The sequence below is a fragment of the Neophocaena asiaeorientalis genome, unplaced genomic scaffold (genome assembly GCF_003031525.2).
Source record: "Neophocaena asiaeorientalis asiaeorientalis breed wild unplaced genomic scaffold, Neophocaena_asiaeorientalis_V1.1 scaffold82, whole genome shotgun sequence".
Taxonomy (NCBI): Eukaryota; Metazoa; Chordata; class Mammalia; order Artiodactyla; family Phocoenidae; genus Neophocaena; species Neophocaena asiaeorientalis.
In genome coordinates, this window is record NW_020173068.1 from 9778860 (window position 1) to 9802054 (window position 23195).

At 48.6% G+C, this 23195-nt stretch overlaps 1 protein-coding gene across 1 annotated transcript in view; it reads left to right on the top strand.

Annotated features, from left to right (window-relative positions):
* Positions 1-23195, top strand: part of ARHGAP40 (Rho GTPase activating protein 40) — a 78012-nt gene that overhangs the window by 27079 nt on the left and 27738 nt on the right.

A 23195-nucleotide genomic window follows, 5' to 3' on the forward strand; every position in this document is an offset into this window, starting at 1 on the left:
CTGAGCGGACGAACTTAGCGTGGAGGAGACGCTGAAAGGCTGACGTGGCTGGAGTTGAGAGAGGGCAAGGAGGCAGTGGGCAGACTGCGCAGGGATGGGAAATGGGTCCAAAGAAGTTTGGGAAGACTGGAAGGGCTTAAATCTACCAAACCACCGGCCTGGGAATTCTGAGACTGCCCCCAGGTTGGCTTTTAGCAAAACTAAATATGGCCCCAAACGCCCCTGCATGGGACTGTCTGTTGGTCTGCTCTGGGGTCTGGTTGGTGTCCCTCACTGCCCCAGGCCCTCCCAAGGGGTCTCATATATTCTTCGAGGCCTTCATTCAAGTCCCTCCTCTCGGAGAAGCCTTCTAAACTTGAAATCAGAAGAGATCGCGCCTCCCACGTCCTCCCCGCACTTGGCCCTTGGCTCTCAGGGGCCCTGGTGTGAAGGTGAACATTCCTCTGGCTGCCGCTGGGGGAAGGGCAGCCCAGGCTCTGCGGGGATGAGGACGTGAGGGTGCTGCCTGGTACCTGGCTGTGGGCAGGTGACTCTCCCCCTGCACGTCCCGGGATCCACAGCCCTGCCTGCCCCTCACGCCTGGATTCTGTAGGATACGTGCAATTGTGATCTATAAGGGACCTCATCCATAGACTGCGGGTGGCGGGGATGGGTGGTCTCCTGTCCTGATTTTCAGGTCTTGGTGGGGAACAAGCCAAGATCCACTGCTGTGCTTTGCAAGTCTCTGGAGCCAGGGCTAGGGTGGTAGAAACGAAAAACGATTCCTGGCAAACCCTTCCTGCTGCCTCCTGCCCCCTCCGCGGGCTGCTCAGAGGGTGGGAGATGCCTTCTATTGAGAACCCCTCTTTCCACACCAGCCACTCCTGCGTTCTGGGAGAGGGGAAGGGGAGCCACTTTCATTGTCCCTGAACGTTGGCTGGCAGGAGGCCCAGGGAGGGAGCTCCTCAATAGGGAATCTGCAGCTGCCTGTCTTTAAGGTAAAATTACCGTAATTACTCCAATTACCAAATCCATCAAGAGCTTTGCACTGAGGAGGCTCTGAGGAGTGTGAGTCATGGGGTTGGAGGCACAAAGTGTAGGGGGGCAGCAGTTGATGTTAGACCAGGCTCTTGGTTGGGGTGGGGGTGGGGAAATGCAGAGAAATCATGATTAGCCAAGACCCTGCTTTGCTGCCTCAGTGAGATTTTTCTCTTATATTGGAAAGAAAGTTTTTTTTAAAACCCTCTCTCTGGCTTCTCCTTTCACAGAATCCTGCACCCCGTGGCCAACTGACTTTGTTTGTCTTTACCTCCTATGAGAGTTAAAAGAAACAAAACAAAATAAAACAAACAAAAAAAAGCAGCTGGCATCTCATACGCTCTTGCTGTGGGCCAAGCCCTGTGCAAAGAGCTTTTCAACTTTCATCCCTTCCAACCTCATGGAGCAGGTTTACTCCAGTTTTACAGATGTGGGCGTTGTGCCTTTCCTCTTGGCTTAGATGCTCCAGACACCAGACCCTGGGCATGGTTTGCTTCTGTGCGCCTCAGCCCTGTGGCACCTGGTAAATCTGCTCTTGGCACATAAGAGATATTTGGTGAAGGAAATGGAGTATGAGGCTGGCAGGTTGGGTGGGTTACTGCGAAAATCACCTTACTGGTCAGGCCCCCTTAAACCACCCCATCTCCTCCCTCCCTTCTCCATCCAGCTTACAGCCTGGACTTTGCGGCCTGGAGCTCCTGGTAGGGCTCACTCAGCCTGGAAGATGACCATGACCCCTGGGCCCACCCACTTAGACAGAAGGGTCACCCTGATCACCCATGAAGATGATTTCAATGCTGTGGAGTTGTGTATGTTTTACCACTACTCAAAATGTATACATAACATAAAATCTACCATTTTAACCATTTTTAGGTGTGCAGTTCAGTGACATTAAGTACATTCACATTGTTGTACAACCGTCGCCACCATGCATCTTCAGAGTGTTTTCATCTTCCCACACAGAAACTCCGTACCCATTAAATAGTAACTCCCCACTCCCTTCTCCCTCCAGCCTCTACCAGTAACCACCGTTCTATTTTCCATCGGTATGAATTTGACTCCTCTAGGTACCTCGTGTAAGTGGAATCATACAATATTTGTTCTTCTGTGTCTGGCTTATTTCACTTAGCAGGATGTCTTCAAGGTTCATCCATGTTGTAGCATGTGTCAGAATTTCATTCCTTTTAGAGGCTGAATAATGTTCCCTGGTATGTATAGACCACATTTTGTTTATTTGTTCGTCCATTGATGGACATTTGGTTGTTTCCGTCTTTCGGTTATTGTGAATAATGCTGCAATGAACAGGGGTGTAAAGTATCTGTTTGAGTCCCTGCTTTCAATTCTTTTGGGTATAGACCCAGAAGTGGAATTGCTGGATCATACAGTTATTCTATGTTTAATTTTTTAAGAAACCATCATACTGGTATATATGTATTTTACCGCAATTTAAAAATACCCCCCAAAATGATGTTAACTGTTACATGATTTTTTCCCCCACACACTGAATAAAATGGACATTCCAAGAAGGGGCACCCTCTGGTACTCTGCCAGACTACTCATATACCCCTTTGAAAAGCATGGCTATCGTTCATTCATTTGTTTACTAATTCTGCAAATATTGTCTGGATACCCTGTGTCAGGGACCCTACTAGATTCCAGGGATATAATGATGAGGAAACTGGACACAATCCCAGACTCCAGGGCTTACAGCCTGGAGGGGAGGCAGGCCTCAGAGGCATCAAAGGCCCAGAGCCATTCTCAGAGCCCAGACCTAGAGGCAGTGTCTCAGCCCGCAGCAGGGATGCTGCTTGGTGGGCTGGCCCAGACCCTGGTGTCCCTTCTCTTCCCTAGGTCTCAGGTTTCTCATTTGTGAAATGGGGATGATCAGTCCCCCCCCCACTTTATTGGCGTGGCAAGATGGGACTCTCTGCCTCTCATTTTCCTTCCCCATGTGTGAGATCGGTAAGAGAATTAGCATGCCCATTTTACTGACAAGCAGACTGAGGTTTAGTGAGGCAGAGCCAGTCCCGTGCCAGCCCTACTGGGTTCTCAGCAGGGTCTTTCACTGGACAGTCTCCCTCTGTGGATCTTCTCTCCAGTCCCCAGTCTTCCTCAGCCTGTGAGGCACTGACCATTCCTCTAGTGTCTCAGCCCGCAGCAGGGATGCTGCTTGGTGGGCTGGCCCAGACCCTGGTGTCCCTTCTCTTCCCTAGGTCTCAGGTTTCTCATTTGTGAAATGGGGATGGTCAGTCCCCCCTCCCCACTTTATTGGCGTGGCAAGATGGGACTCTCTTCCTCTCATTTTCCTTCCCCATGTGTGAGATCGGTAAGAGAATTAGCATGCCCATTTTACTGACAAGCAGACTGAGGTTTAGTGAGGCAGAGCCAGTCCCGTGCCAGCCCTACTGGGTTCTCAGCAGGGTCTTTCACTGGACAGTCTCCCTCTGTGGATCTTCTCTCCAGTCCCCAGTCTTCCTCAGCCTGTGAGGCACTGACCATTCCTCTAGCTGGGCTCCTGCTGAAGGTGTCTGAGGGCAAAGACACTGGGGCTTCACAGGAACCTCCCAGGGCATCTCCCCCTGACTTGCTTCCTTCTACCTGGCATGGACCACTGGGCTCCAGCTGAGGCATCAGTTCCCACAGTTCTGGAAGTTGGAAGTCCAAGATCAAGATGAGGCAGGTTTGGTTTCCCCTGAGGTCTGTCTCCTTGCCTTGCAGATGGCTGCCTTTTTGCTGCATCCTCACATGGCCTTTCCTCTGTGTGTGTGCATCCCTGGTGTCTCTTCCTCTTCTTACAAGGACCTCAGACTTTTATGACCTAACTTAACCTTAATTACCCCCTTAGCGGCCCTATCTCCAAATCCAATCACATTGGGGGTTAGGGTTTCAACCTCTGAAATTTGGGGGCGATGCTTGTGGACACAATTCAATCCATAACAACTACTCAGAAACTAAAAGGAGGAAATTAATGATAAATAAGAGAAGCCAGACACAAAATGTATACACTGTGTGATTCCCATGATAGGAAATGCTAGAAAGGTCAAAACAAGTCTATAGTCATGGAAAGCACATCTCTGGCAGCTGGGGCTGGAGGGATGGGTGGGAGAGTCCGTGGGGGGCTTGACTGCAAAGGAGCAAGAGGGAACTTTCTGGGGTGATGAAAATGTTGCATCTTGATTGGGGTGGTGGCTGTCTGGATGTATACATTTGCCCAAACTTACTGAACTGTACACTGAAAATGGGTGCGTTTTATTCTATGTACAATTATGCCTCAATAAAACAACAAATTAAAAACCCTACCTCAAAGGGTTAAAAATAAGGTTCAAGTTAGGTGGTTGTTCAGAGTAGGTGAGCTAACTGCCTGCAAAATGCTTAGCTAGGAGTCTGGCACAGAGTAAGTAAATGGTAACCATGGTAACCGGAAAACAAAACTTTTGCTCATAAGTGGGGCAAGAGAGAGAAATAAACACAGAGGGCACACGTGGGAGGGGAAGGGGAGGGGGATGAGGGGAGAGGAAGAGCAGACAAGCAGGGGCTGTGAACTTGGTTCCCTGGGATCATCGCTCCCTGCTGACCCAGGGGAGGAGCCCCCATCACCTGTCAGCATCTTCTGGGCCCCTGGGACCGGCCACCCACAACTCAGCCCCTGCTCTGTCCCCAGCCTGCTTTTCTTCATTCACTCATTCATTCCTCCTCTGAACATACACACTGGACCACTACCCAGTACATCAAAAGGCATCAATAGCTGCTTGTATTTACTGAGTGCGTTTTGGGTGCGGGACACTGCTCAGCGCTGGACATTTTATGTTGAACCAAATGAAAGAGCAGATGTTTGACAGGTTTTCACTCCCAGAAACGGCAGCTTACTGTGGTTCAACCAGATACATGAGCACGTTCCATCCTCTGTAGAAGAGATACTGTAATTCTCCCCTTTGCGCCTGAGAAGGGTGATGTTTGGGAAGGTGAAGTGGCTGGCCCGAGGTCCCACAGCTATGAGTGACTGCATTTGAATGCAGGTCTGACTCTGAAACCCTTACGTTACATGTTCCTTGCCCTTAAAGAGCCAGTCTAGTGGGGAGATGAACACATTAAGTATGTCTCCCTGGGTCTACCCCCTGTGGATCTCCCCTGAGTCCCCAGACAGGCTGCCCTCTGCTCTTTAGACTCTGGATATGACAGTCCTTGGTCTTCTGAGGATGCCAAGGCCCTACCACGCCTGACCGTGGCTCCCTTGCCCACCAGGACATCCTACCCCAGCCTGGCCTGCCTCCTTAGGCTTTGGGGGGCTCGTTGTGCGGGCAGAGCTGGCTGGGCCCCGGCTGCGGCAGTGTATGTGCTCTTCTGCTGCCCCAGGATTTGGCCTCATTCTGCCCATCTTATCCTCACTCTGGGCCAGCCCCTCACCAGCCTTGCCCTCTTTCCAGCCTCCCTCTGAGTTTCTATTTGTCTTTAATTCACAGCTCATTAGCAGATGAAAGAAGTAGAGATACCCTGTGTCCGAGAGTCCCTCAGGCAGCCCCCACCCCCACCCCCGCCTCATACTCTGTGATGTGCCATCCTTGGCACGAGGCAAGGGACTCTCCCTTGGTTGCTCTTTGTGAAGCAAGAGAGAGGCCGGGACCTGGCTCCGGACTCCCCCATCCATAGCTGGGCCAGACACTGAGCTGGCGGGGGCTGAGGCTGAGGCGCTGGGAAGCAGCATCAACCCCCTCCTCCAGAGCCTGAGCAGGACAAGGACAGTTAATTCCTCTGGTGTTATCAGCTGGGCACAGGCGCTGGTTGCATAGCAACCCAGATTGCTCTCTGTCTCCAGTGCTCAAAAAGAAAAAAAAAATCAGCATTTTCTCCAATTCCACATCAGTGAGATGGAAACGGACCCGGGGCAGCTCTGACTCCCTGCCCCCAAGTGTGACTAATTTCCAGGGAGCTTCTACCCATACCCCTTGGTGGGGTTCCCACTCTTAAAGCCTGCACCTCCCTCTTGCCTCGCACATACCAGGTTGGGTGTAGGAATCCACCAATCACAGCAGCATGCAGCTGGGCCAGGAGCTGAGTCTGGGTTTGTGCAGGGGAATGCTGGGCAGGTCAGGGATCTGGGTGATAGGGTGTGAACTGTGGGAGCCCCGGCCAGTGCTGGCAATGGCATTGATTTCTTCATTCATGGAGAAATATTTATTTAGCACATACCAGATGCCATAACCCTAAACCCCCCAGATTTGGTGGCTGCAAATTCTTTGCCACCCCTCTCATGGACAAGTGTAGTCTATTTCCTTTCCTCTTAAATCAGGGCTGGCTCTGTGGCCTGTTTGACCGGTAGAATGAGACAGTAGTGACACTGTGTAACTCTGAAACTGGGTCCTAGGAGATCAGCAGCTTCTGCCTTTGTTGCTTGAAATACTTCTTCCTGGAACCCAGCCACCATGATGCTAGGAAGCTCAAGCAGCCATGTGGAAAGGCCCTCCTGAAATCTGTATCATTTGCCATATGAGAAGTCACATGATGGCGTGTGAAGCAGAAAAATCATCCAGTTGAACCCTACCAAATCCTTGACCCACAGAATCACAAGCAAATAAAATTATTCTTGCTTTAAGCTAGTAAGTTTTTTAAAATTAATTTTTATTTTATATTGCGGTGTAGTTGATTTACAGTGTTGGGTTAATTTCAGGTGTACAGAAAAGTGATTCAGTTATACATATATCCATTCTTTTTCAGATTCTTTTCCCATATAGGTTATTATAGAATATTGAGTAGAGTTCCCTGTGCTATACATAGGTCCTATCTATTGTTGATTATCTATCTTATATATAGTAGTGAGTATCTGTTAATCCCAACCTCGTAATTTATCCCTCCCCTCTACTTTTCCCCTTTGGTAACCATAAGTTTGTTTTTGAAGTCTGTGAGTCTGTTTCTCTTCTGTAAAGAAGTTCATTTGTATCATCTTTTTAGATTCTGCATATAAGTGATATCATCTGATATTTGTCTTTGTCTGATTTACTTCACTTAGTATGATTATCTCTAGGTCCATCCACGTTGCTGCAAATGGCATTATTTCATTCTTTTTTATGGCTGAGTAATATTCCATTGTATATATGTACCACATCTTCTGTCGATAGACATCTAGGTTGCTTCCATGTCTTGGCTATTGTAAATAGTGCTGCAGTGAACATTGGGGAGCACGTATCTTTACAAAGTATGGTTTTATCTGAAAGCTAGTACATTTTGGAGCAGCTTGTTAGGCAATAATAACGGAGACACCAGGAAAACTTACTTTGTTCATTCATAGATTCCTAGATATCAACAACACGGCTTAGGTACCTGCTGTTTCTGGGCCCTGTGCTAAGCTCCAAAGCAAAATGTCACCCAAGAGAGCTGAAGTCTAAAATGCTGGAGGGCTGAGGGGTATCAAGAGTTGGCAGAGACACAAGAGAATAGAACCAGGAGCTGAGACAGAAGCAGATAATGAATAGAGGTCATCTGTAATTAGAGGGGTCAAAAAAGGAGGTGAGGAAGGCAATCTCAGTTCCTGACCAGACCACATAGTTTTAAATTTGGGTACCAGCTCTGCTTATTTGGAAATGGGTGTCTGCACCATATTGGGAAACATTCTGAAGCTAAGTCAGTTCCAGAGAGCTGTGATTGATTAGTGATGTCTGCAGTGGGTAGGCAAGGAGAGTAGAGACATATGTGTCATACATGTGCCTCTTGAGCCCACACTGTCTGCTGGCCTCAGTGACTAACTCTACTTGGCCTGCTTGGGTGTGGAGAGAGGCTGGAAAACAGGGTGTTCAGGCAGGTTTCAGGAGGGCTGGAGCAGAGAGGACCCCACGTGTGCACTCATACTTTGAGACCCGGAGTTGCAGAGCTCCACATAAACTAGCAGGGCAGCTTCAGAGGGTTCATTTTAGCTTAGTTTTTGTTTTGTTTTGCTCATGTCTTGTATTCAATTCATTTCAAAATTCCATTGTCTCATTCTGTGAGGTTGGGTCAGATTTTCTTGACCCCTACCACACATCAAAACCACTGATTGGGACTTCCCTGGCAGTCCAGTGGTTAAGACTCCACGCTTCCAACGCAGAGGGCGTGGGTTTTATCCCTGGTCAGGGAATTAAGATCCCACATGCCACGCAGCCAAAAGATTAAAAAACAAAACAAAACAAAAAGCCGCTGATCATGGCCAACAGGTATGGGGTGGGTCAAAGTTGTGGTGTGTAGAGGGTGTGGGATGGAATGGGAGGAGATGTGGCTGGAGACCTGGGTTCTCAAAGTGTGATCCACTGACCAGCAGCATCGGCAGCCTGGGAACTTGGAAATGCAAATTCTTAGGCCTTTCCCCGAACCTACTAAATCAGAAACTCTGGGGCTGGGGCCAGAGGCTGTTTTAACAAGTCCTTCAGAAGGTTCTGGTGCACGCTTACATTTGAGAAACCCTGGGTTAGGAAGAGCAGAGAGAAGAGCCATGGAGGGTCTTCTGTGTGACATGGAGGGATTCCGGGTGGTTTGCAGGTCTAGGACTACCCCCTTGCTGCCTCCAGAGTTTTCCTCCTTCTTGGAGACCCCTTGACAAGAGCTCAGCGGAAGAAGCAATTTCCTCACTCTCTTTTGGCAGCCCCTGTCCTTGTCTCTCTCTCCCACTCGAGGGACACTTTTGTCATGTATTCCAGCATCAGTCACAGTGACGTCATCACGGGTAACTGTGGGTAATTCCCTTACTCTGATATGTTCATGATGTGTGCAAGTATCGTATCAACCACTCCTACAGTTCAGTCCTCGAGCCCTGACTTCCAGGTGAAATGTGACTTCTGAGTCAGCTTCATGTGTGTGAGGCCTGAAGAGGGCTCCGCCAAGCACTGATGGATTTGCTGATGGGATAGTGATGGAGAAGGAATCCCCTGGAAGCATCCTCCACTCCTTCACCCCAGTCTTTGACCTACTGACTGATTCCCACACCTGGCCTTCCTGGGATGCCCCCTCTTCCATGAAGCCCTCCCTGCTTGCCACTCCCCACCCCCATCTGGATTATGCCCCTCCATCACTATGAACCTACAGCCCCCTCGACTTTCCCCGCTGTAGCACCTTTCATGCTGTTCTCTGATCACTTGTTTAACTGTCTCTTTCTCCACCACAAGGCTGGGATCTTGTGCATCTTACTCAGCGTGACATCCCCAGGACCTGCCCACAGTCACCTCCATTCCAGTTCCAGTATCACGCCAAGGGCTTTACGGGCATTGTGTCATTTAAAGTTGATACCTGCCCTATGAGATGGACGTTTTTTTCATCCCCATTTTACAGATGAGGAAACCGAGGAACAGGAATAAAATACATTTGCCCAAAGTCACACAGCTAGTGAGTCACAGGCAGCCTGCCTCCCATAGATAACGACATCTGGTTTTGTATTATTGTTCTTTTTGTTTTCGTTCCAGGGAGCGGGAAGATGAAAAAATTTCCTGAGCATCTTCATGGCCCCTGGAGTCTGCAGCCCCCTCCTGACTGTTGGCCTGAAGTCCAAGCAACACTGCTTTCATTCTGAGGGACACTGAGGAAGGACCTGGCAGAGCTGAGTCTTGTCTGGGACCAGGGGCCCTTACATTTTGGGGACAAGGAGCCAGTGTCTCTGCCTAGACTCGGCCATGGTCCAGGGATCTCAAGGGAACTGTCCCTGCAGGGCGCTGGCTGGCAGCTCTGGCAGACAGTACCTCCCAGCTCCCCCTCACTGGGAGCTGTAGCCATTAGCTCTGCAAATTAGCATCGCAATTGCCTTTTAACTATTCATAGATGTGAAAGAGACCAGGCTGGCCCCGCCCCTCCACCTCCCTACCCAGAGAATGCCTGGGCCTCCCTCTCTGGCCAGGAACACCCCGTGCCCACCCTCCCAAGAAGGGAGCTTCAGTTGCTCTATCCCCTAAGTGAAGGTGATCCAAACCTCAGAGGCCCATTGTGAGGCATGGAAAATGCCTGGCACGGTTCCTGACACCTGTGAGCGCTTGTTGTCACTGTTGTTGTTGTGTTTGGAGACCCAGGGAGGGCAAACATTTGCAAGTCGGTAGCACTCAGGTTCTCTCTGCAGTGAGCTCAGGGCTCGTCCTGCGCCGCTGTATCGGTCTTCATCTTTCCCTGCCAACCACGACTAGAGGACCTGCAATCACATGAGCGGAGGGTAAACAAGACTTGCCTAAAGATATTCCCCTTTCTCATCATAATTTTAGAAGATTTTTTTTACTATAAGCCAATCAGGGCTTAATTAAGACAGGGGATTTACCCCAACTGTATTGACTACTGGATCATCTAGTTTGTCTACTGTAAATGTGAAGATGCAGCAGTCGTGGTTAAGGGGATTGATCCTACAGCCCAGGTGCCTGGGTTCAAATCCAGTTCTGCCACTTCCCACAGGGTGACCTTGGGCCAGTCGCTTAACCTCTCTGTGCTTCAGTTTCCCACTCTACAAAACAAGGATGAAAATAACAAACACCTCCCCTGTAGGACGGTTGTGAGGTAGCAATTGGTCAATATGTGTGCAGTACCTGGAATAGTGCTAAGATATAGTAAGTACTAGGTGTTTGCCCTTATTACTTATTAGGTGTCTTTTTTTTACTCGCTTGTATGGCTTCTATATTGCATTTTTGGGGAGGGAGTTTCTGCAGTGATCTTCAACAAGATGTTCTTAGGCCAGTCGCCAACACATGGACCACAGACAAAGTGCTTTCCTGCCTTTAGTTTCCACTTGAATTTGAGTCAAGCCAGGAAGAGAGAGCCTCAAGCTGGCCCCATTAACAGATGGGAAAACTGAGGCTCAGGAAGGTTAAATGATTTACCCGAGGTCACACAACTTGTAAATGGGAAGCCTGGTCTTGAATGCAATCAAGCCACTGGTGCTGGGAGCCAAGTGGCCATGGCACGCAGCAGGCCCTGCATCTTCTCAGCCCTTCCGGCAGCCCCTGTCACCAGCATCTCCATGTTGGATGCAAATACTAGATCCTTCTTCAACGTGAGAGGCAAGATACCAAGCAGTGGTTAAAAGCACTGATAAACTGAGGTTGATGCGAGGATTAAACAAACTAATATTTATAGTGACCAGCACGGTGGAAGGCACATAAGTGCACAATGAGTAATCTCTATTATTGTGACTAGTCCTGTTATTATTTAGCTCAGAAGATCAGCCCTTAATGACCTCACCCGATACACCACTTCCAGGACTGGATTTTAAATCACCTGCACAGTTTAGTGCTATGTCCTGGCTTCAAATAAGTAAATCCTGTTGTGAGAAGGACATGCCCTCATTAGTCATGTTTCAATTTTGCTTGGGCAGAGAAGAAAGTAGCAGCTTGGTGCTGGTGTGTCTTTAACATCCGCCTAGCACTTCCAATCTCCTTTTTTAAGGGGAAAGCAAGCAGCCTTGTCTAACTTGAGATTTGTAGCATTGTGGTTTTGCTGTGTTTATAGGTATTTTACATTTATGGCCAGAGCTACTGGTTTTCCATTTATGGCAGTAATATGAATTCCCTATTAAATAAATGTAAAAATAGCAAATAGCAATAGTTGAAATTTAGTAAAGTAGTTGAAAATAGTACCAGTTGAGTCAATTTAAAGAAAAATATTAAGTAAATAATTAATAGTACAGATGGCATACAGATAAAGCATACCTTTTGGTGGTGATTTGTAGATGATTAAAACAGGGAACGCTGGGACTTCCCTGGTGGTCCAGTGGTTAAGAATCTGGCTTCCAATGTAGGGGACGCGGGTTCAATCCCGGGTCAGGGAACTAAGATCCCACATGTCTCAGGGCAACTAAGCCTGTGCGCAGCAACTACTGAGCCCACACGCTGCAATGAAGAGCCTTCATGCCACAACTAAGACCCGACACAGCCAAAACTAAATAAATAAAATATTTTAAAAAATAAATAAAGCAGGGAACTCTGCCTTAATCTGGAGGGTAAGAAGCCTGAGCGTTCAGAAAGAGGCCTGGAGGAGACTGGGGGCTGTGGGTAGCCCTTGGAGCCCAGAACTGGGATCAGCCAGGCCACTGCATACTTCCCCTAGTGTCATCTGTCAAAGGTAAACAAAGCTGGACGCTGGCTGAACGTGGTAAGGATGGTTTTTAATCAGTAACGTACTACTGCAATAAAGAAGAGTCCAGTGTGAACTGAACTCAACCCTGATTTGTACAGTGGTGACTGGTCGTGTCAAAGGGAGAATGAGGGGATGAGGATGGTGAGTGGGGGCTCAATGGAGTCAGTGAAAACTTACAAGAAGTGGGAAGTGGGGGTTGGTCCATGTGAAACCCATCTGGGTTTGCTCCTGCCCTCCCGCAGAGGCAGGGAGACAGCGGCCCATTTTCAGGTGTTGGTTGGAAGACTTGAGTTTTCTCAGGCAGGCACTTTAAGGCGGGGCTTAAGGTATCCTAGGGAAGTGGCCTTGAGCTCTTAGAAACGATGTTAGTGTTTGTTCAAGTCTTTATAGGCCAAGGTTGCGGCCTGGCTGAGAAGAGGGCTCAGAAAAGCAGCTGGAGTTTGGTCAAGGAGAGAATCTTTGCCACTTCTGAGAGGGTCTCAGGCTAGCCAAGACCTGTGCTCTGCTTGGGGTATGTGGGTGCAGGCGTTGTCCCCAGGTCACATTTGTCCTCATTCAGTTTCCATTGTGTTTGTTGAAGTTCTGCTGCGAGCCCAGAGATTGGGGGAGGAGGCAGAGGTCATCCCCTGAGATGACCTTCAGAGTGTTTTAAATAATATAATGATGTCAACAGCTATCTATGAGGGCTCACTGTGTCAAGAGCCATCCACACGTCATTTAATCTTCCAAAAAACTGTGAGACAAATACTATTACCCATGTTTCACAGATGGGGAAACTGAGGTTCAGAGAGGTGAAGTGACTTGTCCAGGGGCACCGAGTAGATGCATGATGGAGTCAACGGGACCCAGATCTTGCTGATCCCAGAGTGTTTTTACTTGGCTAGTAGACAGCCAAAGGATACTGTGGTGGCTTTAAAACTTGCCCCAAAATTCTTGCACACTCACTGTCACGAGGTAGAGTTTATTCCCCTCCCCTTGAATATGGCTGGCCTGGGGCCGAGGGGCAGACCTACGGAGTAAATCAGACACTCAGCTCAGCACTGTCCAAAGGAAATATACTTCAAGCCATAAATGTAAGCCACATATATCATCTTACATTTTTTTAGTGGCCATATTTTAAAAAAATACCAAGACAGGTGAAGTTAATTTTAGGAATATATTTTATTTAACTTAATGGATCCAAAATAGTATCATTTCAACAGAGAATCAATATAAAAAGTTATTAATGAGCTATCTTACATACTTTCCTTCACACTAAGGCTTCAAAGTTCCGTCTGCATTTTATGTTTGCTCCGCATCTCAAGTGGGACTCACCACCTTTCATGTGGCCAATAGCCATGTGGCTTGCGGCTCCTGTACAGGGCAGTGCAGCCCTTCAGCGCCAGGTTCTCAGAGTCTGAGGCTGGATTGGCCATGGGGGCCTCGGGAGTCAGGTCAGAGAAGGCCCCGCCCACCACGAGCACCCGCCTTTCCTGACCTGACCTGCCAAGGAGATGCGCTCTTTGATCTGTCCACCCTGCCACCTTCTCTTCCATCATAGCTCCCTTGAGCCTTCGCTTCTCAGGAAGAAGGAGGGGGAGGGGGAGGAGAAAGGCGAGAAGAGGAGAAGAAGGAAAAATAGAAGAACCTAAGACAGGCCAGGCACCCAGCTGGGTACCTGAGAAAGGGGTAGTGAGGGAGAAAGAGGCTGTCCTGCTTTGATGAAGCTTTAAATCAATCAATGTCTAATTACAAAATTTGCCATGCCTTGAAAGAGAAGAAAATCAACAGGGTGGTACAGGTACTAAGAGAACTGTGGGGATTCTACTTCCGAAAGGATGTTCAAGGAGGGCTTCTGGAGGAGGTGACAGTTAGCCGAGAGGGAAGGAGCCAGTCAAGCAGAGTGGGTCAACAGCTTTCCAGGCAGAGGGAAGAACATGTGCAAAGACCCGAGGACACGAAAGCGATTGGCTTGTCCAGGAAACAGAAAGGACACTGATGTGTGGGGCACATTAAAGGGCACCGTGGTGGGCATGGGCTGCAGCAGGGGCGGGGGCTGATCCCACACGGTCTCGTCGCCATGGTGAGGAGTCAGGATTTATTCAACCCTGGGAGTCAGAAAGGATGGTCCACCCCAGTGCCCTGATAGGACGCTGTATGTCCGGAAACACTCGAGGTTGGGCCCAGTCTGGCAGGCCCCGCAGCCGCTGGGGGCCCCAGGCTTAGCTCCTCTCTCTCTCTCCGCCCCCAATTCTCCCAGGGCGGGGAGGGAGGGGACGCTAAAGGCCCCCCAGACCACGCCTGGCCCCTCCTGCCGTTGTTTAATCACAGGGCTCTCATTTTCCCGGCAACAAACAATTTTCCGCTCGGCTCCAAGCGGAACAGCAAAAGCAAAGCAGGGCTTTTTGCTCGTCCACGGATGGCGGCAGAGCGAGCGAGCGAGCACCTCCTTATCTCGCGTCCAGGCCCGCTCCCGGTCCTCCCCCAGATCCCACTTCTGGACCGGAGAACCAGCACCGGACCCGACCTCCGACCTCCGTAGCCCGGCCTGTGGCGAGCGCCCGCCCCGCGCAGGCGCAGAGCGCGCGGCAGCCGCGGGGTTGGGGGCGTGGGTGGGGGGCGCTCGGGCTCCTACAGGTGCGCGGGCGTCTGGCTCTTTGTTCTGCAGCTCCCGGGCGCCCCGGGCGAGCGCTGCACTGGGGGCGGCACGTGGTCGCCGACGGGGAGCGCCACCCCACCCCCATCCCCGCCCAGCCCGTTATTCAGACTGGGGTGGCGGGTGGGAAGGGAGTTTGGGGGTGAGTTCTGATCAGTCCTACACCAAGTCGCGGGACCCGGGTCTCACCCTGTGAGATCTGGGAAGGCCTCCTGGAGGAGGCGAGTCCACATTCCCGGAGCTGGGGTGGATGGGGTTTGGTCTTGGAGGGCCTTGAATTCCAGGCAAAGGACCTGGGGCCGTAACTGAGGGCAACAGGATCTGCAGGGAAACGAGGTTGGGGTGGGTAGTTGGTCTTGATCACATTTGTGTTCTAGAAAGATCCCTCTGGCTTTGGGGGCTGGAGGGATGGGGCGGGGAGGCTGGAGTCCAGGGCACCAGGAACCAGGACGCGGCAGGAGAGGCTATTGTGAAACCTGAGAGAGGTGGGTCAGGGGGACAGAGAGAAGACATGAAGAGCTATTTAGGAAGTAAAATCTACCAAGCTAGTGACTGGTTATATTTAGGGAGAGGGGGAGAAGCTGAGGACACCTCCGGATCGTGACTTCGGTGACCACGTGGAAGGTGGCACCACTCCTGAGAAGCGGGGAAGGAGGGAATGTTGCTGGATTCGGCAGAACCTTCCCCATAGCTCCCCATGCCCTGCCCCTGCCCACTCTTTCTCCACAGTAATGACCACCTGAAGTTGTATTTGGATTTGTCCATTGGTTTCTTGTCTGTCTCCCTCAGTAGACTGTGAACTTCTTGAGGACAGGGCTTTCCTTTTGTTCTCTGCGGCATCCCCAGGTCTTGGAAGAGCACCGGCTGATATTTGTTTAATGAATGAAAGAGGCAGTGCAGGGACCAGGCCTTGCTGGTTTATCAGGCCCAGCCCTCAAGAGCAGTTGCTTCTAGAAATCCATGAATGAATAAATGGTCACTTCAACACCTAGCAGATAAACTCTAGAGGCAGAATGTGAGAAGTGGTGCCATGAGATACCACCGCAATAATAGATGAGTAATAGCTATGTTTATTGAGTGCCTCCTTCACCCCAGGGCAATGAGTTACCTCATTTAGTCCTTGCATCAACCCCATGAACCAAGGACTGTTGGTGCCCCCATTATGCAGATGAGGAAACTGAGGCTCAGAGAGGTGGAATAACATGTCCAAATTCTCATAGCTAGTAAGTGGCAGGACCAGGATCTGAACCGAAGAAGTTGGCTTCAGAAGCTGCACTATTGCCACAGCACAGTAGGTAAATGCTATGGCTTGTTGGAAAGGGTCAAAGCATCCTCCCAGCCACATGCAAGGCTCCTCCCAGCTAAGATGATCCCCTTCCCAAGGGATCAGAGGCTCCACGTTGCCCCCAGCCAGGCCCAGGGCAGCACAGATCTGAATGATTGAAAACACCAGCACTGAGTCAGCTGGCCCTGGCCTCCACTGGGACTGTCACTCTACTTTAGGTGTGTTGCAACATTTAATCTTCACAGCAAACTCAGTGAAGCCCCCATTGTTATCATTATCCCCATTTTCCAGAAGGAGAAAGGGGGGCATCGTGGGGTTAGCCAGCTTACCTAAGGCTGCACAGCTATTACGTCGGAGAGCTGGCATCCAAACCCTGTCAGTCTGACCCCAGGTACCACAATCTTGCTTCCTCTGTGTTGACAACAGTGGGAGGCCGGGTGTGGCTGGGCCAGCCCAGCCAACCAGTCGGTGTGCCAGGTGATGGCTGCCAGGTGTGTCTGGGGCACGATTTACCCTGTGGCCATCCTGTCTCTGCTCAGGGATGGGGCAGCCCCTGGGAGCATCATAAGCCCAGCTGAGGCTGAACCGAGATAGCAATCCTCATCCTCCATCCCCTGTCACTGGACATCCTGTATTCAATCACCCACATATTCATTTCTTTTAATCATTCTCTTCTTGACTGTGATAAAGTTATTTTTATAGCGCTGAGAACGTGCATTTCATTTGAATTAAGCGTGGTGGAGTCGATCAATTTTGTTGGAGAATCGGGCTGATAAAGGAAGACATATTTCAGTGGTTCCCTTCCTTTTAACCGATTGTTCTCCAGGACACTATTGTGAGTCTCATTCAGGGAGTGTTTGTATGTGACAATTTGCATACCGACTTCTCCAGCTCTAGAATGCTAAGGAAGGCCACCTGGGAGCCTGTCTCTAGGAAGGGCATCAGGGTTTTCAGACCCAGCAAGGGTCCCTGTGTACATGGTTGACATTCAGACCTCAGAACCACATGTCTTCAAGGACTACAGTCAGCCCTCGGTATCCACAGGTTGTTTGAGTCCGCAGATGCAGAACCCGCGGATGCAGAACCCGCGGATACAGAACCTGTGGCTACAGAAGGCCAACTGTACTGCACCATTTTATATGAGGAAGTTGAGCATCTGCAGATTTTGTTATCCTGGGATATGGACCAGGATGGTGGTGGTCCTGGAACCAGTCCCCCACAGATACAGAGAGATGACTGTATGTGAGTTTGAACAATGAGCATTTCAATAGCGACCGGTGGGAATGGAGAACGAGAGGATTCTCCCCAAGTGACCTGCTCTGAGTAAACCCTTATGACCTCAACTCAACTGGCAGAGGCGGAGGTGAGGTGGAGAAGCTCAATATGACTAGTTGAATTTTCTTCTTGGCCAGCTGGATGGGGATTTGAAACTGATCACATTTGATTTTAGGAAATAAGTGATGGGACAATTCTGACTCCCAAAATGATGGAGTTAATTCAATTTATTTCAGGGTTGTTAAATGGGGTTGCACAAGTACCCCTGATCCTGGAAACCTCTTTTAAGTTCTTCCTCCTGTCAAGGTGATTGCTTTGTTATAAGAGCTGGCATCTCCAAGACGCCAGGTGTGCTGAGGCCTCACAACCAGTGGGCAACCTGTGGCTGAAAAGAGAGAATTTTTTTTTTTTTTTAGATGTTGGGGGTAGGAGTTTATTAATTAATTAATTAATTTTTGCTGTGTTGGGTCTTCGTTTCTGTGCGAGGGCTTTCTCTAGTTGTGGCAAGCGGGGGTCACTCTTCATCGCGGTGCGCGGGTCTCTCACTATCACGGCCTCTCTTGTTGCGGAGCATGGGCTCCAGACGCGCAGGCTCAGGAGTTGTGGCTCACGGGCCTAATTGCTCCGCGGCATGTGGGATCCTCCCAGACCAGGGCTCGAACCCGTGTCCCCTGCATTAGCAGGCAGATTCTCAACCACTGCACCACCAGGGAAGCCCGAAAAGAGACTTTTGAAAGCAGCCAGCCTGGGCCAGAGCTGCCATGTCTAGGGATAGCATGTCACCTACTCCCATGGGCCCACTTTGCCTTGGTTCCCTGCCTCATCTCATCCCCAGTCACCTCCTCCTTCCAGGGAGGGGCTTCAGCTTGGAGTCCCCCAGAGTGAGAGATGGCTATTAGGTACGTGACTGTGCGTGCATGTGTGGACCCTGGTGTATGCATCGGTGCGGGTGTGCTTTTTGTGTGCATGCATTTTTGTGCCCTGCTTTGGGTGTGCATGTGCCTGTGCCTGTGCCTATGTGCTTTAGTCTTCATGCATGTTTGTGCCTGTCTCTGCATATGTGCGCACAGTCATATATGTGTGTGCCTGTGTGACCACAGGAGGTGGGACCCTTTGGTGATGGGAGGAACTTCCTCCTACCTCACCTGCTCCCACAGCAAGAAGATGTGTGTTGGCTAAGGGATGGGCTTCTGCAGCAAGGATTTACCTACTGGGTGGCCCAGGAGGTCCTAGTCACAGTCTGGGGTCAGCTGCTTCTCTGCCTCAGAATTCTCCTTCATGGTCCAACCACTGAGACGCAGGTTATTCCCACATCAGGAAAAAACAGTGACAACCTCAGTTCACCTGTTTGAAGAAACAGTGCAGCCCTGGCCCCAGACTGTCCAGGATTCTAGTGTGTAGGTGGAGCGGTATCGTCCAAGCCATCCACTGCTTCTCTCCTCCACCAGTGAGTAGGAGAGGGATGTCCATCATACAAGGGCCAGCCATTTTCACCTGGCTGTGCTAAGACCTTAGGAAAGTCATTTCACCTCTCTGAGCCTCAGGTCTCTTAATTAGATAGAAAACTGTACAAAATGGTTGCAAACTCCATAAAATTAAATCCTATGTAAAATGAGAAAATGCCCTCTGACTGGGTTCTTCCTGAGGGCATGAGACATGTCTTCTTATCTTTGGCCCCTAGTACTTTGTAGGGGACTTGATGAGTGGCAAGCTCTTAGTTTGTGTTTCCTGGAGACCTGGATGAGTGGATGAAAAAAGGAAAGTGTCTGAAACACAGTGGGTACACAATAAAAATTAGATTTAATTTTCATGTGCTCTCAGGCTAAATTTCTCAATTGTGTTCTAAAAGCATTATTGTTCCTTGAAGACTCAATAGGAAAAAAAAGTCATGGTAAGGGACTATTCTACAGTTAAATAATTTTGGAATATGGAAGCTCTTGGAGAGTCCCAATATTAATTAATTCAATGCACATTTATTGAGCGTCTACTATATGTCTGGCACCATTCTGGGTGTTGGGGATTGAAAGAGCTGTCAATAAGAGAGGAAAAAATCCCTGCACTCATGGAGCTTACTTTCTAGCACATATTTGTATCTCACATTAGGCTCTGAGGCCAGCAGTAAAGAAACTTGATAAATTTTGTTTGATCCAGTGTTCTCCATATTTATTTATTTATTTTTATTTTATTATTTTTTGGCTGCGTTGGGTCTTTGTTGCTCCGCAAGGGCTTTCTCTAGTTGTGGTGGTGGGGGGCTACTCTTCGTTGGGGTGCATGGGCTTCTCATTGCGGTGGTTTCTCTTGTTGCGGAGCACAGGCTCTAGGCATGCGGGCTTCAATAGTTGTGGCACAGGGGCTCAGTAGCTGTGGCTTGCGGACTCTAGAGCGCAGACTCAGTAGTTGTGGCCCACGGGCTTAGTTGCTCCACAGCATGTGGGATCTTCCCGGACCAGGGCTCGAACCTGTGTCCCCTGTGTTGGCAGGCGGGTTCTTAATCACTGTGCCACCAGGGAAGCCCTCCATATTTATTTAATTATGGAATCTTCCCCCTTTTTTCTGAAATGAAAATTTAATTTTGCCTCATTTCTCATTACCTGTCACACTCCAAACTCCAAGGTCCCCCAAAACTATGGAATATAGCAATGAAAATAATCAGTGCTAAAGCCAGGTTCGTGGTTCTGAATCACATCCCCACCACTTATTAGCTATGCGACCCTGGGTAAGACTCACTTTATTCATGTGTATAATGACGATAATAGCAAGGATTAAATGCTGTATTTTCAACAATGCTCAGTAATGTGCCTGGTATTTGGTAATTATTCTTTTAAATCGTATTTGTCACTCCAGGTCTCCTCAAAATCTACAAGATAATGGCCAAGTTCCTTACATGGTATCCAGTGCCCTACTCACCTCCCCAGAGTCACCTGAAATCACTCTCCCTTTTATGACCTGGTCATTCAGAACCACTTCCCAGTATCCATGGCTCCCAAACAGCCCCCAGCCAGTTCAGACCTTTGCTCACATGCCGATTCTTCTTCCTAAAAGGTTCTTCTCAGTGCTGGCCACCTGGAAGACACATCTTCCAGACTCATTAGATCCGTACTCACTGTCTTATCCCCCAGCCCCAAAGGATCCACCTGCTGGTTACAGTTGTATAAGTTACCCAGGCAAGGCCAGTAGAAGAATCACCCGATCAGCAGAATCACAATAAATAATTGTTGTGTTACGCCTCTATGTTTTAGGGGTGGTTTATGATCCAGAAATAAACAATGAATTCAAGCTCCTTGAAGTCAACAACAACGGGCTTTAATTCATCTTCATCACAACTGCCAGGCAGATGAGTATGTAGGAATCCCTAGAACCGCTGGTGAAGCCAGGAGATAGTGAATACACTGGATTATATTCACTCCAGACTATAGCTGGGATAAATGAGGGACATCCATACATCATCGATGGAAGGACCCTAGTAGGAAAGCACTGTCTGAGAGTGTGCCAATAGACCAATGACAGACACCTTGAGCTGTCCAGGGTGCTGACTCTCTTGTTCGCTATACCTGGCCTCTCCTGCCCCAGGATCACCCCACTCAACCCCTACCCTAAGTTTGACAGCACCTGTCCATATCAAATTTAAGTCGGAGGTTTGTATCTTCACCTTACCTTCTCCCTTCCACCCTCCCTCTCGGGAACCATCTGACCATTATAATAAAAATCCAGCTTTATGTAAATACCCTATCCTCCAAGTAATAAATGCCATTAGCTAAGCCTGTCTGAGAAACCACAGGCTTTTAAACATCCATTTGAAGATCTTTGAAAGCTCTCTCGAGGCTGTTTCTCATAATTCACTAAGTGGGTGTTGGTAATAACTGTGTTAAATGGCCAGGCCCAGCAATTCGCAGGAGGTGTGTCTGTTTGTGTGTTCGTGGTGGTGGCAGTGGGGGGATGTGCTGGGAAGAGGATGCCCTTTCTTCCATGCTGATTGGTTACTTATTTTTAAGAGTCCCCCTGGGGGCTCACAGTCCTTTGATGAGCTACTAATGAGAGAGCCAGATCTAACAATTAATTTCCCCAGAGTTATTATGTTGTTTTGGCAACAATTCTATGAAAAGCCTTAATGCTCACCTGGCTTCTCAATGGTTGAGGGGAGCCGTGAGTTGAGGGCAGAAATGGATTCTACTCATTCAACAGTCATGTATTGAGCTGTGTGCTAGGCACTGCATTAGATCAAGACACACCTTCTGCCTTCATGGATCCTTCAGTCTGGTGTATGAGTGGGAATGTGGGGGTGTGGTTAAGACAGGCAAGTGAATAGGAAGTTACACTACATGTGATACATACTATGGAGAGGAAAATGGAGGGGGCTGTGGGAGTACGGGGGGCACATAACCCGGATTTGAGGAGTCAGAGAAGGCTGCCAGGATTAAGAGTCCTTAATGACTGCCTAGATTTAGCAGGATAAATAAGAAAATAGGGAAAGAGAATGCTCTCAAAAGAAGGATCAGTACGTTCAAAGACTCTGAAAAGAGAGAGTATCCATAGAATTCTGGAGAGAAGGAGGAGTACCACAAACTATCAGTCATTGCTAGTGGGAGTGCAAGTTGGTACATTTTATAAAACAGTTGGGCATTATCTAGCAAAGTTGGAGATATGCAAGCCCTGTCACCCAGCAATTCCATTACTTTCCAGAGGCAGTTATGTACATAACATTAGGTGGTTCATACACAATGATCATAGTGGCATGGTTTGTAATGGCTAATAACTGGAACCAACCCAAATACCCATCAACAGCATAATAATTAATTGTGGTGTAATCATATAATAGAATACTATACATCAGTGAAAATGAATGAACTATAGCCATGCATAGCAACATGGATAAATCTTTCTTATATTGACACCAAAGGACACATACAACAGGAATCCATTTTTATTCAATTTATAGTAGTCAAAACTAAGATACTGTTTTTGGATGCATGCAAATGTGGTAAAACTATAAAAGAAAGCAAGAAAATAAATGACTGTAGCAAATGGGATAGTGGCTTATTCTAGGGGAAGGATGGGGGCACGATTGTAAAGGATCACATGGGGGGTTTCAGGCAATTTTCCATTTTTTAATTTGAGTGGTAATTACACCGATGTCTACTTTAGAATTATTAAATAACCATGTACATTTATGTCATAAGTTTTTCTAGGTGTGTGGTATACTTCATAATTTTTGTTAAAAAAGGGTAGAAAAAGAAAGTGTCATTGTAGCCTCAATGAGGGGTCTCTACTCTGATCATGTCCATGAGAAGCCCAGCATGCTGATGGGAGGGCTGGAGGTGGTCTCAGGAACTGAAGCCAGCATTCTTCATCTATAAAGATAGAGAAATGGTAACACAGAGGGGAAATGAGTTGCTCAAGCACACCAGAGTGCAAATATCAGAGCTGGACAGGGTCACACCTCTAGATTCCCTACACAGGGTTTCTCACCCACTGTACAGCTTAGATCCTTGTGGTAAATTTTCTGGGAATTGCTAGAACAAATTTTCTCAGAGTATGATCTTCCTTCATCAGAATCATCTGGTGCTTCATTAAAATTCAGATTCTGGAGTCATACCCAAATCCTATCGAATCAGAATCTCTAGGAAGTAGAGCCAATGAATCTGCTAAGAGAGCTTTTAATGCTTTTCTTATATTCACTAAAGTTAGAGAACCATTACCCTAAAAGCTCAAAGTCCTTGCATAGGCACAAAGGGAACTGTCTAGGAAGACAGGGGTGGAGAAGTCAATGGGAAAATGGCATAGTAACTCTTCCTTACGCCACCACCAGCTGGAGAGAAAACCTATAAGGCTGAAGCATCAAAACATAGTTATCACTAGGGACCTCTTGGCCTCTTGCTGCCTTTAAGCCAAAAGCAAGCTTTTGTGGCAACAGGGGTGAAT